The sequence below is a fragment of the Sturnus vulgaris genome, chromosome W, assembly GCF_052056855.1.
Source record: "Sturnus vulgaris isolate bStuVul1 chromosome W, bStuVul1.hap1, whole genome shotgun sequence".
Lineage (NCBI taxonomy): Eukaryota > Metazoa > Chordata > Aves > Passeriformes > Sturnidae > Sturnus > Sturnus vulgaris.
This window is the reverse complement of record NC_142282.1, coordinates 14,811,286-14,827,315: the sequence shown is the minus strand read 5'-3', so window position 1 is coordinate 14,827,315 and position 16,030 is coordinate 14,811,286.

Sequence of the window (16,030 nt, the reverse complement as noted above, 5' to 3'; positions counted from 1 at the left end):
CCATCCCATCCCATCCCATCCCATCCCATCCCATGGATCCCCTCCCATCCCAGGGATCCCATCCCATCCCATCCCATCCCATCCCATCCCATCCCATCCCAGGGATACCCTCCCATCCCAACACATCCCATCCCACCGCATCCCATCCCATCCCATCCGATCCCATCCCATCGCATCCCATCCCATCCCATCCCATCCCATCCCATCCCATCCCATCCCATCCCATCCCATCCCATCCCATCCCAGGGATCCCCTCCCATCCCAGGGATCCCATCCCATCCCATCCAATCCCATCCCATCCCATCCCATCCCATCCCATCCCATCCCATCCCATCCCACCCCAGGGATCCCCTCCCATCCCAGGGATCCCATCCCATCCCATCCCATCCCATCCCATCCCATCCCATCCCATCCCATCAATCCCAGGGATCCCATCCCAGGTATCCCATCCCATCCCAGGGATCCCATCCCAGGGATTCCATCCCATTCCAGGGATGCCATCCCATACGAGGGATCACATTCCAGGGATCCCAACCCAGGGATGCCATCCCATCCAATCCCAGGCATCCAATCGCATCACATTTCATCGCAGGGATCCCATCCCATCCCATCCCATCCCAGGGATCCCATCCCATCCCATCCCGGGGATCCCATCCCATCCCATCCCAGGGATCCCATCCCATCCCATCCCATCCCATCCCGTCCCATCCCATCCCATTACAGAGATCCCATCCCAGGGATCCCATCCCAGGGATCCCATCCCATCCCAAGGATCCCATCCCATCCCATCACATCCCATCCCATGGATCCCATCCTATCCCATCTCATCCCATCCAATCCCATCCCATCCCATCCAATCCCATTCCAGGGATCCCATCCCATCCCATCCCAGGGATCCCATCTCATCGTAGGGATCCCATCCCATTCCATCCCATCCCATCCCATCCCACCCCATTCCATCCCATCCCATCCCATCACATCCCAGTGATCCCATCCCAGGGATCCCATCCCTTCCGAGGGATCCCATCCCATCCCATCCCATCCCATCCCAGGGATCACATCCCATCCCATCCCATCCCATCCCATCCCATCTCAGGGATCCCATCCCATCCCATCTCATCCCAGGGATCGCACCCCATCCCATCTCATCCCAGGGATCGCATCCCATCTCATCCCAGGGATCGCATCCCATCCCATCCCATCCCATCCCATCCCAGAGATCCCATCCGAGGGATAACATCCCATCCCATCCCATCGCAGAGATCCCATCCCATCCCATCCCATCCCATCCCATCCCGTCCCATCCCATCCCATTACAGAGATCCCATCCCAGGGATCCCATCCCAGGGATCCCATCCCATCCCATCACATCCCATCCCATGGATCCCATCCTATCCCATCTGATCCCATCCCATCCCATCCCATCCCATCCCATCCCATCCCATCCCATCCCATCCCATCCCATGGATCCCATCCCAACCCAGGGATCCCATCCCATCCCATCCCATCCCATCCCATCCCATCCCATCCCATCCCATCCCATCCCAGGGATACCATCCCATCCCATCCCATCCCATCCCATCTCAGGGATCCCATCCCATCCCATCTCATCCCAGGGATCGCACCCCATCCCATCTCATCCCAGGGATCGCATCCCATCCCATCCCAGGGATCCCATCCCATCCCAACCTATCCCATCCCATCCCGTCCCATCCCATCCCATCCCATCCCAGGGATCCCATCCCATCCCATCCCAGAGATCCCATCTCAGGGATAACATCCCATTCCATCCCATCGCAGAGATCCCATCCCTTCCGAGGGATGCCATCCCGGGGATCCCATCCCATCCCAGGGATCCCATCCCAGGGATCCCATCCCATCTCAGGGATCCCATCCCATCCCATCCCATCCCATCCCATCCCATCCCAGGGATCACATCCCATCCCATCCCATCCCATCCCATCCCATCCCATCTCAGGGATCCCATCCCATCCCATCTCATCCCAGGGATCGCACCCCATCCCATCTCATCCCAGGAATCGCATCCCATCCCATCCCAGGGATCCCATCCCATCCCATCCCAACCTATCCCATCCCATCCCGTCCCATCCCATCCCATCCCATCCCATCCCATCCCATCCCATCGCAGAGATCCCATCCCATCCCAGGGATCCCATCCCTGGGATCCCATCCCATCCCAGGGATCCCATCCCATCCCATCACATCCCATCCCATGGATCCCATCCTATCCCATCTGATCCCATCCCACCCCATCCCATCCCATCCCATCCCATCCCATCCCATGGATCCCATCCCAACCCAGGGATCCCATCCCATCCCATCCCATCCCAGGGATACCATCCCATCCCAACACATCCCATCCCACCCCATCCCATCCCATCCCATCCCGTCCCATCCCATCCCATCCCATCCCATCCCATCCCATCCCATCCCATCCCATCCCTGGGATCCCATCCCATCCCAGAGATCCCATCCCAGGGATCCCATCCCATTCCAGGGATCCCATCCCATCCCATCACATCCCATCCCATGGATCCCATCCTATCCCATCTCATCCCATCCCATCCCATCCCATCCCATCCCATCCCATCCCATCCCATCCCATCCCATCCCATCCCATGGATCCCATCCCAACCCAGGGATCCCATCCCATCCCATCCCATCCCATCCCATGCCAGGTATACCATCCCATCCCATCCCATCCCATCCCATCCCACCCCATCCCATCCCATCCCATCCCATCCCATCCCATCCCATCCCATCCCATCCCATCCCATCCCAGGGATCCCCTCCCATCCCAGGGATCCCATCCCATCCCATCCCATCCCATCCCATCCCATCCCATCCCATCCCAGGGATCCCCTCACATCCCAGGGATCCCATCCCATCCCATCCCATCATATCCCATCCCATCCCAGGGATCTCATCCCATCCCATCCCATCCCAGGGGTCCCATCCCATCCCATCCCAGGGATCACATCTCATTCCAGGGATCCCATCCCAGGGATCCGATCCCAACCCTGGGATCCCATCCTATCCCAGAGATCCCATCCCAGGGATCCCATCCCAGGCATCCCATCCCAGGTATCCCATCCCATCCAATCCCATCCCATCCCATCCCATCCCATCCCATCCCACTGATCCCATCCCATCCCATCCCATCCCATCCCAGGGATCACATCCCATCCCATCCCATCCCATCCCATCCCATCCCATCTCAGGGATCCCATCCCATCCCATCTCATCCCAGGGATCGCACCCCATCCCATCTCATCCCAGGGATCGCATCCCAGCCCATCCCAGGGATCCCATCCCATCCCAACCTATCCCATCCCATCCCGTCCCATCCCATCCCATCCCATCCAATCCCATCCCATCCCATCCCAGAGATCCCATCCCAGGGATAACATCCCATTCCATCCCATCGCAGAGATCCCATCCCATCCGAGGGATGCCATCCCGGGGATCCCATCCCAGGGATCCCATCCCAGGGATCCCCTCCCATCCCAGGGATCCCATCCCATCCCATCCAATCCCATCCCATCCCATCCCATCCCATCCCATCCCATCCCATCCCATCCCATCCCATCCCATCCCATCCCATCCCACCCCAGGGATCCCCTCCCATCCCAGGGATCCCATCCCATCCCATCCCATCCCATCCCATCCCATCCCATCCCATCCCATCCCATCCCATCAATCCCAGGGATCCCATCCCAGGTATCCCATCCCATCCCAGGGATCCCATCCCAGGGATTCCATCCCATTCCAGGGATGCCATCCCATACGAGGGATCACATTCCAGGGATCCCAACCCAGGGATGCCATCCCATCCAATCCCAGGCATCCAATCGCATCACATTTCATCGCAGGGATCCCATCCCATCCCATCCCATCCCAGGGATCCCATCCCATCCCATCCCGGGGATCCCATCCCATCCCATCCCAGGGATCCCATCCCATCCCATCCCATCCCATCCCGTCCCATCCCATCCCATTACAGAGATCCCATCCCAGGGATCCCATCCCAGGGATCCCATCCCATCCCAAGGATCCCATCCCATCCCATCACATCCCATCCCATGGATCCCATCCTATCCCATCTCATCCCATCCAATCCCATCCCATCCAATCCCATCCCAGGGATCCCATCCCATCCCATCCCAGGGATCCCATCTCATCGTAGGGATCCCATCCCATTCCATCCCATCCCATCCCATCCCACCCCATTCCATCCCATCCCATCCCATCACATCCCAGTGATCCCATCCCAGGGATCCCATCCCTTCCGAGGGATCCCATCCCATCCCATCCCATCCCATCCCAGGGATCACATCCCATCCCATCCCATCCCATCCCATCCCATCTCAGGGATCCCATCCCATCCCATCTCATCCCAGGGATCGCACCCCATCCCATCTCATCCCAGGGATCGCATCCCATCTCATCCCAGGGATCGCATCCCATCCCATCCCATCCCATCCCAGAGATCCCATCCAAGGGATAACATCCCATCCCATCCCATCGCAGAGATCCCATCCCATCCCATCCCATCCCATCCCATCCCATCCCGTCCCATCCCATCCCATTACAGAGATCCCATCCCAGGGATCCCATCCCAGGGATCCCATCCCATCCCATCACATCCCATCCCATGGATCCCATCCTATCCCATCTGATCCCATCCCATCCCATCCCATCCCATCCCATCCCATCCCATCCCATCCCATCCCATGGATCCCATCCCAACCCAGGGATCCCATCCCATCCCATCCCATCCCATCCCATCCCATCCCATCCCATCCCAGGGATACCATCCCATCCCATCCCATCCCATCTCAGGGATCCCATCCCATCCCATCTCATCCCAGGGATCGCACCCCATCCCATCTCATCCCAGGGATCGCATCCCATCCCATCCCAGGGATCCCATCCCATCCCAACCTATCCCATCCCATCCCGTCCCATCCCATCCCATCCCATCCCAGGGATCCCATCCCATCCCATCCCAGAGATCCCATCTCAGGGATAACATCCCATTCCATCCCATCGCAGAGATCCCATCCCTTCCGAGGGATGCCATCCCGGGGATCCCATCCCATCCCAGGGATCCCATCCCAGGGATCCCATCCCATCTCAGGGATCCCATCCCATCCCACCCCAGGGATCCCATCCCATCCCATCCCATCCCATCCCATCCCATCCCATCCCATCCCAGGGATCACATCCCATCCCATCCCATCCCATCCCATCCCATCCCATCCCATCCCATCCCATCCCATCTCAGGGATCCCATCCCATCCCATCTCATCCCAGGGATCGCACCCCATCCCATCTCATCCCAGGAATCGCATCCCATCCCATCCCAGGGATCCCATCCCATCCCATCCCAACCTATCCCATCCCATCCCGTCCCATCCCATCCCATCCCATCCCATCCCATCCCATCCCATCCCATCCCAGAGATCCCATCCGAGGGATAACGTCCCATCCCATCGCAGAGATCCCATCCCATCCCAGGGATCCCATCCCTGGGATCCCATCCCATCCCAGGGATCCCATCCCATCCCATCACATCCCATCCCATGGATCCCATCCTATCCCATCTGATCCCATCCCACCCCATCCCATCCCATCCCATCCCATCCCATCCCATGGATCCCATCCCAACCCAGGGATCCCATCCCATCCCATCCCATCCCAGGGATACCATCCCATCCCAACACATCCCATCCCACCCCATCCCATCCCATCCCATCCCGTCCCATCCCATCCCATCCCATCCCATCCCATCCCATCCCATCCCATCCCATCCCATCCCATCCCTGGGATCCCATCCCATCCCAGGGATCCCATCCCAGGGATCCCATCCCATTCCAGGGATCCCATCCCATCCCATCACATCCCATCCCATGGATCCCATCCTATCCCATCTCATCCCATCCCATCCCATCCCATCCCATCCCATCCCATCCCATCCCATCCCATCCCAGGGATCCCATCCCAACCCAGGGATCCCATCCCATCCCATCCCATCCCATCCCATGCCAGGTATACCATCCCATCCCATCCCATCCCATCCCATCCCATCCCACCCCATCCCATCCCATCCCATCCCATCCCATCCCATCCCATCCCATCCCATCCCATCCCATCCCATCCCATCCCAGGGATCCCCTCCCATCCCAGGGATCCCATCCCATCCCATCCCATCCCATCCCATCCCATCCCATCCCATCCCATCCCATCCCAGGGATCCCCTCACATCCCAGGGATCCCATCCCATCCCATCCCATCATATCCCATCCCATCCCAGGGATCTCATCCCATCCCATCCCATCCCAGGGGTCCCATCCCATCCCATCCCAGGGATCACATCTCATTCCAGGGATCCCATCCCAGGGATCCGATCCCAACCCTGGGATCCCATCCTATCCCAGAGATCCTATCCCAGGGATCCCATCCCAGGCATCCCATCCCAGGTATCCCATCCCATCCAATCCCATCCCATCCCATCCCATCCCATCCCACTGATCCCATCCCATCCCATCCCATCCCATCCCAGGGATCACATCCCATCCCATCCCATCCCATCCCATCCCATCCCATCCCATCTCAGGGATCCCATCCCATCCCATCTCATCCCAGGGATCGCACCCCATCCCATCTCATCCCAGGGATCGCATCCCAGCCCATCCCAGGGATCCCATCCCATCCCAACCTATCCCATCCCATCCCGTCCCATCCCATCCCATCCCATCCAATCCCATCCCATCCCATCCCAGAGATCCCATCCCAGGGATAACATCCCATTCCATCCCATCGCAGAGATCCCATCCCATCCGAGGGATGCCATCCCGGGGATCCCATCCCAGGGATCCCATCCCAGGGATCCCATCCCATCTCAGGGATCCCATCCCATCCCACCCCTGGGATCCCATCCCATCCCATCTCATCCCAGGGATCGCATCCCATCCCATCCCAGAGATCCCATCCCATCCCAACCTATCCCATCCCATCCCATCCCACCCAATCCCATCCCAGGGATCCCATCCCATAGCAGGGATCCCATCCCATCCCATCTCATCCCAGGGATCGCATCCCATCCCATCCCAGGTATCCCATCCCATCCCAACCTATCCCATCCCATTCCATCCCAACCCATCCCATCCCATCCCATCCCATCCCATCCCATCCCATCCCATCCCATCCCATCCCATCCCATGGATCCCCTCCCATCCCAGGGATCCCATCCCATCCCATCCCATCCCAGGGATACCCTCCCATCCCAACACATCCCATCCCACCGCATCCCATCCCATCCCATCCCATCCGATCCCATCCCATCGCATCCCATCCCATCCCATCCCATCCCATCCCATCCCATCCCATCCCATCCCATCCCATCCCATCTCAGGGATCCCCTCCCATCCCAGGGATCCCATCCCAGGTATCCCATCCCATCCCAGGGATCCCATCCCAGGGATTCCATCCCATTCCAGTGATGCCATCCCATACGAGGGATCACATTCCAGGGATCCCAACCCAGGGATGCCATCCCATCCAATCCCAGGCATCCAATCGCATCCCATTTCATCGCAGGGATCCCATCCCATCCCATCCCATCCCAGAGATCCCATCCCAGGGATAACATCCCATTCCATCCCATCGCAGCGATCCCATCCCATCCGAGGGATGCCATCCCCGGGATCCCATCCCATCCCAGGGATCCCATCCCAGGGATCCCATCCCATCCCAGGGATCCCATCCCATCCCATCACATCCCCCCCGATGGATCCCATCCTATCCCATCTCATCCCATCCCATCCCATCCCATCCCATCCCATCCCATCCCATCCCATCCCATGGATCCCCTCCCATCCCAGGGATCCCATCCCAGGGATCCCATCCCATCCCAGGGATACCCTCCCATCCCAACACATCCCATCCCACCGCATCCCATCCCATCCCATCCCATCCCATCCCATCCTATCCCATCTCATCCCATCCCATCCCATCCCATCCCATCCCATCCCATCCCATCCCATCCCATCCCATCCCATCCCAGGGATCCCCTCCCATCCCAGGGATCCCATCCCATCCCATCCCATCCCATCCCATCCCATCCCATCCCATCCCATCCCATCCCATCCCATCCCATCCCATCCCATGGATCCCCTCCCATCCCAGGGATCCCATCCCAGGGATCCCATCCCATCCCAGGGATCCCATCCCATCCCATCACATCCCCCCCTATGGATCCCATCCTATCCCATCTCATCCCATCCCATCCCATCCCATCCCATCCCATCCCATCCCATCCCATCCCATGGATCCCCTCCCATCCCAGGGATCCCATCCCAGGGATCCCATCCCATCCCAGGGATCCCATCCCATCCCATCACATCCCCCCCCATGGATCCCATCCTATCCCATCTCATCCCATCCCATCCCATCCCATCCCATCCCATCCCATCCCATCCCATCCCATCCCATCCCATCCCATGGATCCCCTCCCATCCCAGGGATCCCATCCCATCCCATCCCATCCCAGGGATACCCTCCCATCCCAACACATCCCATCCCACCGCATCCCATCCCATCCCATCCCATCCGATCCCATCCCATCGCATCCCATCCCATCCCATCCCATCCCATCCCATCCCATCCCATCTCAGGGATCCCCTCCCATCCCAGGGATCCCATCCCAGGTATCCCATCCCATCCCAGGGATCCCATCCCAGGGATTCCATCCCATTCCAGTGATGCCATCCCATACGAGGGATCACATTCCAGGGATCCCAACCCTGGGATGCCATCCCATCCAATCCCAGGCATCCAATCGCATCCCATTTCATCGCAGGGATCCCATCCCATCCCATCCCATCCCAGAGATCCCATCCCAGGGATAACATCCCATTCCATCCCATCGCAGCGATCCCATCCCATCCGAGGGATGCCATCCCCGGGATCCCATCCCATCCCAGGGATCCCATCCCAGGGATCCCATCCCATCCCAGGGATCCCATCCCATCCCATCACATCCCCCCCCATGGATCCCATCCTATCCCATCTCATCCCATCCCATCCCATCCCATCCCATCCCATCCCATCCCATCCCATCCCATGGATCCCCTCCCATCCCAGGGATCCCATCCCATCCCATCCCATCCCAGGGATACCCTCCCATCCCAACACATCCCATCCCACCGCATCCCATCCCATCCCATCCCATCCCATCCCATCCTATCCCATCTCATCCCATCCCATCCCATCCCATCCCATCCCATCCCATCCCATCCCATCCCATCCCATCCCATCCCATGGATCCCCTCCCATCCCAGGGATCCCATCCCAGGGATCCCATCCCATCCCAGGGATACCCTCCCATCCCAACACATCCCATCCCACCGCATCCCATCCCATCCCATCCCATCCCATCCCATCCCATCCCAGGGATCCCCTCCCATCCCAGGGATCCCATCCCATCCCATCCCATCCCATCCCATCCCATGGATCCCCTCCCATCCCAGGGATCCCATCCCAGGGATCCCATCCCATCCCAGGGATCCCATCCCATCCCATCACATCCCCCCCCGTGGATCCCATCCTATCCCATCTCATCCCATCCCATCCCATCCCATCCCATCCCATCCCATCCCATCCCATCCCATCCCATCCCATCCCATCCCATCCCATGGATCCCCTCCCATCCCAGGGATCCCATCCCATCCCATCCCATCCCAGGGATACCCTCCCATCCCAACACATCCCATCCCACCGCATCCCATCCCATCCCATCCCATCCGATCCCATCCCATCGCATCCCATCCCATCCCATCCCATCCCATCCCATCCCATCCCATCTCAGGGATCCCCTCCCATCCCAGGGATCCCATCCCAGGTATCCCATCCCATCCCAGGGATCCCATCCCAGGGATTCCATCCCATTCCAGTGATGCCATCCCATACGAGGGATCACATTCCAGGGATCCCAACCCAGGGATGCCATCCCATCCAATCCCAGGCATCCAATCGCATCCCATTTCATCGCAGGGATCCCATCCCATCCCATCCCATCCCAGAGATCCCATCCCAGGGATAACATCCCATTCCATCCCATCGCAGCGATCCCATCCCATCCGAGGGATGCCATCCCCGGGATCCCATCCCATCCCAGGGATCCCATCCCAGGGATCCCATCCCATCCCAGGGATCCCATCCCATCCCATCACATCCCCCCCCATGGATCCCATCCTATCCCATCTCATCCCATCCCATCCCATCCCATCCCATCCCATCCCATCCCATCCCATCCCATCCCATCCCATGGATCCCCTCCCATCCCAGGGATCCCATCCCATCCCATCCCAACCCAGGGATACCCTCCCATCCCAACACATCCCATCCCACCGCATCCCATCCCATCCCATCCCATCCCATCCCATCCCATCCCATCCCATCCCATCCCATCCCAGGGATCCCCTCCCATCCCAGGGATCCCATCCCATCCCATCCCATCCCATCCCATCCCATCCCATCCCATCCCATCCCAGGGATCCCGTCCCATCCCAGGGATCCCATCCCATCCCATCCCATCCCATCCCATCCCATCCCATCCCATAAATCCCAGGGATCCCATCCCAGGTATCCCATCCCATCCCAGGGATCCCATCCCAGGGATTCCATCCCATTCCAGTGATGCCATCCCATACGAGGGATCACATTCCAGGGATCCCAACCCAGGGATGCCATCCCATCCAATCCCAGGCATCCAATCGCATCCCATTTCATCGCAGGGATCCCATCCCATCCCATCCCATCCCATCCCAGGAATCCCATCCCATCCCATCCCGGGGATCCCATCCCATCCCAGGGATCCCACCCCATCCCATCCCATCCCACGCAATCCCATCCCAGGCATCCCATACGCGGGATCCCATCCCATCCCATTTCAGGGATCCCATCCATCCCATCCCATCTCAGCCCACGGATCACATCCCATCCCATCCCAGGGATCCCATCTCATCCCATCCCATCCCATCCCAGGGATCCCATCCCATCCCATCCCATCCCAGGGATCCCATCCCATCCCATCCCATCCCATTCCGTCCCATCCCATCCCATTCCAGAGATCCCATCCCAGGGATCCCATCGCAGGGATCCCATCCCATCCCAAGGATCCCATCCCATCCCATCACATCCCATCCCATGGATCCCATCCTATCCCATCTCATCCCATCCAATCCCATCCCATCCCATCCAATCCCATCCCAGGGATCCCATCCCAGGGATCACATCCCATCCCATCCCATTCCATCCAATCCCAGAGATCCCATCCCAGGGATAACATCCCATCCCATCCCATCGCAGAGATCCCATCCCATCCCAGGGATCCCATCCCTGGGATCCCATACCATCCCAGGGATCCCATCCCAGGGATCCCATCCCATCCCAGGGATCCCATCCCATCCCAGGCATCCCATGGATCCCATCCTATCCCATCTCATCCCATCCCATCCCATCCCATCCCATCCCATCCCATCCCATCCCTTGGATCCCATCCCAACCCAGGGATCCCATCCCATCCCATGCCATCCCATCCCATCCCATCCCAGGGATACCATCCCATCCCAACACATCCCATCCCACCCCATCCCATCCCATCCCATCCCATCCCATCCCAGGGATCCCCTCCCATCCCAGGGATCCCATCCCATCCCATCCAATCCCATCCCATCCCATCCCAGGGATCCCATCCCATCCCATCCCATCCCATGGATCCCATCCCAACCCAGGGATCCTATCCCATCCCATCCCATCCCATCCCAGGGATACCTTCCCATCCCAACAGATCCCATCCCACCCCATCCCATCCCATCCCATCCTATCCCATCCCATCCCATCCCATCCCATCCCATCCCATCCCATCCCATCCCAGGGATCCCCTCCCATCCCAGAGATCCCATCCCATCCCATCCCATCCCATCCCATCCCAGGGATCCCCTCCCATCCCAGGGATCCCATCCCATCCCATCCCATCCCATCCCATCCCATCCCATCCCATCCCATCCCATCCCATCCCAGGGATCCCCTCCCATCCCAGGGATCCCATCCCATCCCATCCCATCCCATCCCATCCCATCCCATCCCATCAATCCCAGGGATCCCATCCCAGGTATCCCATCCCATCCCAGGGATCCCCTCCCATCCCAGGGATCCCATCCCATCCCATCCCATCCCATCCCATCCCATCCCATCCCATCCCTTGGATCCCATCCCAACCCAGGGATCCCATCCCATCCCATGCCATCCCATCCCATCCCATCCCAGGGATACCATCCCATCCCAACACATCCCATCCCACCCCATCCCATCCCATCCCATCCCATCCCATCCCATCCCAGGGATCCCCTCCCATCCCAGGGATCCCATCCCATCCCATCCAATCCCATCCCATCCCATCCCAGGGATCCCATCCCATCCCATCCCATCCCATGGATCCCATCCCAACCCAGGGATCCTATCCCATCCCATCCCATCCCATCCCAGGGATACCTTCCCATCCCAACAGATCCCATCCCACCCCATCCCATCCCATCCCATCCTATCCCATCCCATCCCATCCCATCCCATCCCATCCCATCCCAGGGATCCCCTCCCATCCCAGAGATCCCATCCCATCCCATCCCATCCCATCCCAGGGATCCCCTCCCATCCCAGGGATCCCATCCCATCCCATCCCATCCCATCCCATCCCATCCCAGGGATCCCCTCCCATCCCAGGGATCCCATCCCATCCCATCCCATCCCATCCCATCCCATCCCATCCCATCCCATCAATCCCAGGGATCCCATCCCAGGTATCCCATCCCATCCCAGGGATCCCATCCCAGGGATTCCATCCCATCCCAGAGATCCCATCCCAGGGATAACATCCCATCCCATCCCATCCCATCCCAGGGATCCCATAGCATCCCATGCCATCCCATTCCATCCCATCCCAGGGATCACATCTCATTCCAGGGATCCCATCCCAGGGATCGCATCCCATCCCAGCAATCCCAGCCCAGGGATCCGATCCCAACCCTGGGATCCCATCCTATCCAAGGGGTCCCATCCCATCCCAGGGATGCCATCCCAGGGATCCCATCCCATCCCATCCCATGCCATCCCATCCATTCCCATCCCATCCACTTCCAGGAATCCCATCCCATCCAAGGGATCCCATCCCATCCCAGGGACCCCATCCCTTCCGAGGGATCCCATCCCAGGGATCTAATCCCATCCCAGGGATCCCATCCGATCCCATCCCATCCCATCCCATCCCATCCCATCCCATCCCATCCCAGGGATCCCACCCCATCCCATCCCATCCCATCCAATCCCATCTAATCCCATGCCAGGGATCCCATCCCATCCCATCCCATCCCGTCGCAGGGATCCCATCCCATCGTAGGGATCCCATCCCAACCTATCCCATCCCGTCCGATCCCATCCCATCCCATCCCATCCCAGACATCCCATCCCAGGGATAACATCCCATCCCATCGCAGAGATCCCATCCCATCCGAGGGATGCCATCCCGGGGATCCCATCCCATCCCAGGGATCCCAATCCAGGGATCCCATTCCATCTCAGGGATCCCATCCCATCCCACACCAGGGATCCCATCCCATCCCATCTCATCCCAGGGATCGCATCCCATCCCATCCCAGGGATCCCATCCCATCCCAACCTATCCCATCCCATCCCATCCCATCCCATCCCATCCCAGGGATCCCATCCCAGGGATCCCATCCCATCCCAGGGATCCCATCCCACCCCATCTCATCCCAGGGATCGCATCCCATCCCTTCCCAGGGATCCCATCCCATCCCAACCTATCCCATCCCATTCCATCCCATCCCATCCCATCCCATCCCATCCCAGGGATCCCATAGCATCCCATCCCATCCCATCCCATCCCAGGGATGCCATCCCATGCCATCCCATCCCATCCCATCCCATCCCATCCCATCCCATGGATCCCATCCCAACCCAGGGATCCCATCCCATCCCATCCCATCCCAGGGATACCCTCCCATCCCAACACATCCCATCCCATCCCATCCCATCCCATCCCATCCCATCCCATCCCATCCCATCCCATCCCATCCCAGGGATACCTTCCCATCCCAACAGATCCCATCCCATCCCATCCCATCCCATCCCATCCTATCCCATCCCATCCCATCCCATCCCATCCCATCCCATCCCATCCCATCCCATCCCAGGGATCCCCTCCCATCCCAGAGATCCCATCCCATCCCATCCCATCCCATCCCATCCCATCCCAGGGATCCCCTCCCATCCCAGGGATCCCATCCCATCCCATCCCATCCCATCCCATCCCATCCCATCCCATCCCAGGGATCCCCTCCCATCCCAGGGATCCCATCCCATCCCATCCCATCCCATCCCATCCCATCCCATCCCATCCCATCAATCCCAGGGATCCCATCCCAGGTATCCCATCCCATCCCAGGGATCCCATCCCAGGGATTCCATCCCATCCCAGAGATCCCATCCCAGGGATAACATCCCATCCCATCCCATCCCATCCCATCCCAGGGATCCCATAGCATCCCATGCCATCCCATTCCATCCCATCCCAGGGATCACATCTCATTCCAGGGATCCCATCCCAGGGATCGCATCCCATCCCAGCAATCCCAGCCCAGGGATCCGATCCCAACCCTGGGATCCCATCCTATCCAAGGGGTCCCATCCCATCCCAGGGATGCCATCCCAGGGATCCCATCCCATCCCATCCCATGCCATCCCATCCATTCCCATCCCATCCACTTCCAGGAATCCCATCCCATCCAAGGGATCCCATCCCATCCCAGGGACCCCATCCCTTCCGAGGGATCCCATCCCAGGGATCTAATCCCATCCCAGGGATCCCATCCGATCCCATCCCATCCCATCCCATCCCATCCCATCCCATCCCAGGGATCCCACCCCATCCCATCCCATCCCATCCAATCCCATCCAATCCCATGCCAGGGATCCCATCCCATCCCATCCCATCCCGTCGCAGGGATCCCATCCCATCGTAGGGATCCCATCCCAACCTATCCCATCCCGTCCGATCCCATCCCATCCCATCCCATCCCAGACATCCCATCCCAGGGATAACATCCCATCCCATCGCAGAGATCCCATCCCATCCGAGGGATGCCATCCCGGGGATCCCATCCCATCCCAGGGATCCCAATCCAGGGATCCCATTCCATCTCAGGGATCCCATCCCATCCCACACCAGGGATCCCATCCCATCCCATCTCATCCCAGGGATCGCATCCCATCCCATCCCAGGGATCCCATCCCATCCCAACCTATCCCATCCCATCCCATCCCATCCCATCCCATCCCAGGGATCCCATCCCAGGGATCCCATCCCATCCCAGGGATCCCATCCCACCCCATCTCATCCCAGGGATCGCATCCCATCCCTTCCCAGGGATCCCATCCCATCCCAACCTATCCCATCCCATTCCATCCCATCCCATCCCATCCCATCCCATCCCAGGGATCCCATAGCATCCCATCCCATCCCATCCCATCCCAGGGATGCCATCCCATGCCATCCCATCCCATCCCATCCCATCCCATCCCATCCCATCCCATGGATCCCATCCCAACCCAGGGATCCCATCCCATCCCATCCCATCCCAGGGATACCCTCCCATCCCAACACATCCCATCCCATCCCATCCCATCCCATCCCATCCCATCCCATCCCATCCCATCCCATCCCACTGATCCCATCCCATCCCATCCCATCCCATCCCAGGGATCCCATCCCATCCCATCCCATCCCATCCCATCCCATCCCATCTCAGGGATCCCATCCCATCTCATCCCAGGGATCGCACCCCATCCCATCTCATCCCAGGGATCGCATCCCATCCCATCCCAGGGATCCCATCCCATCCCAACCTATCCCATCCCATCCCGTCCC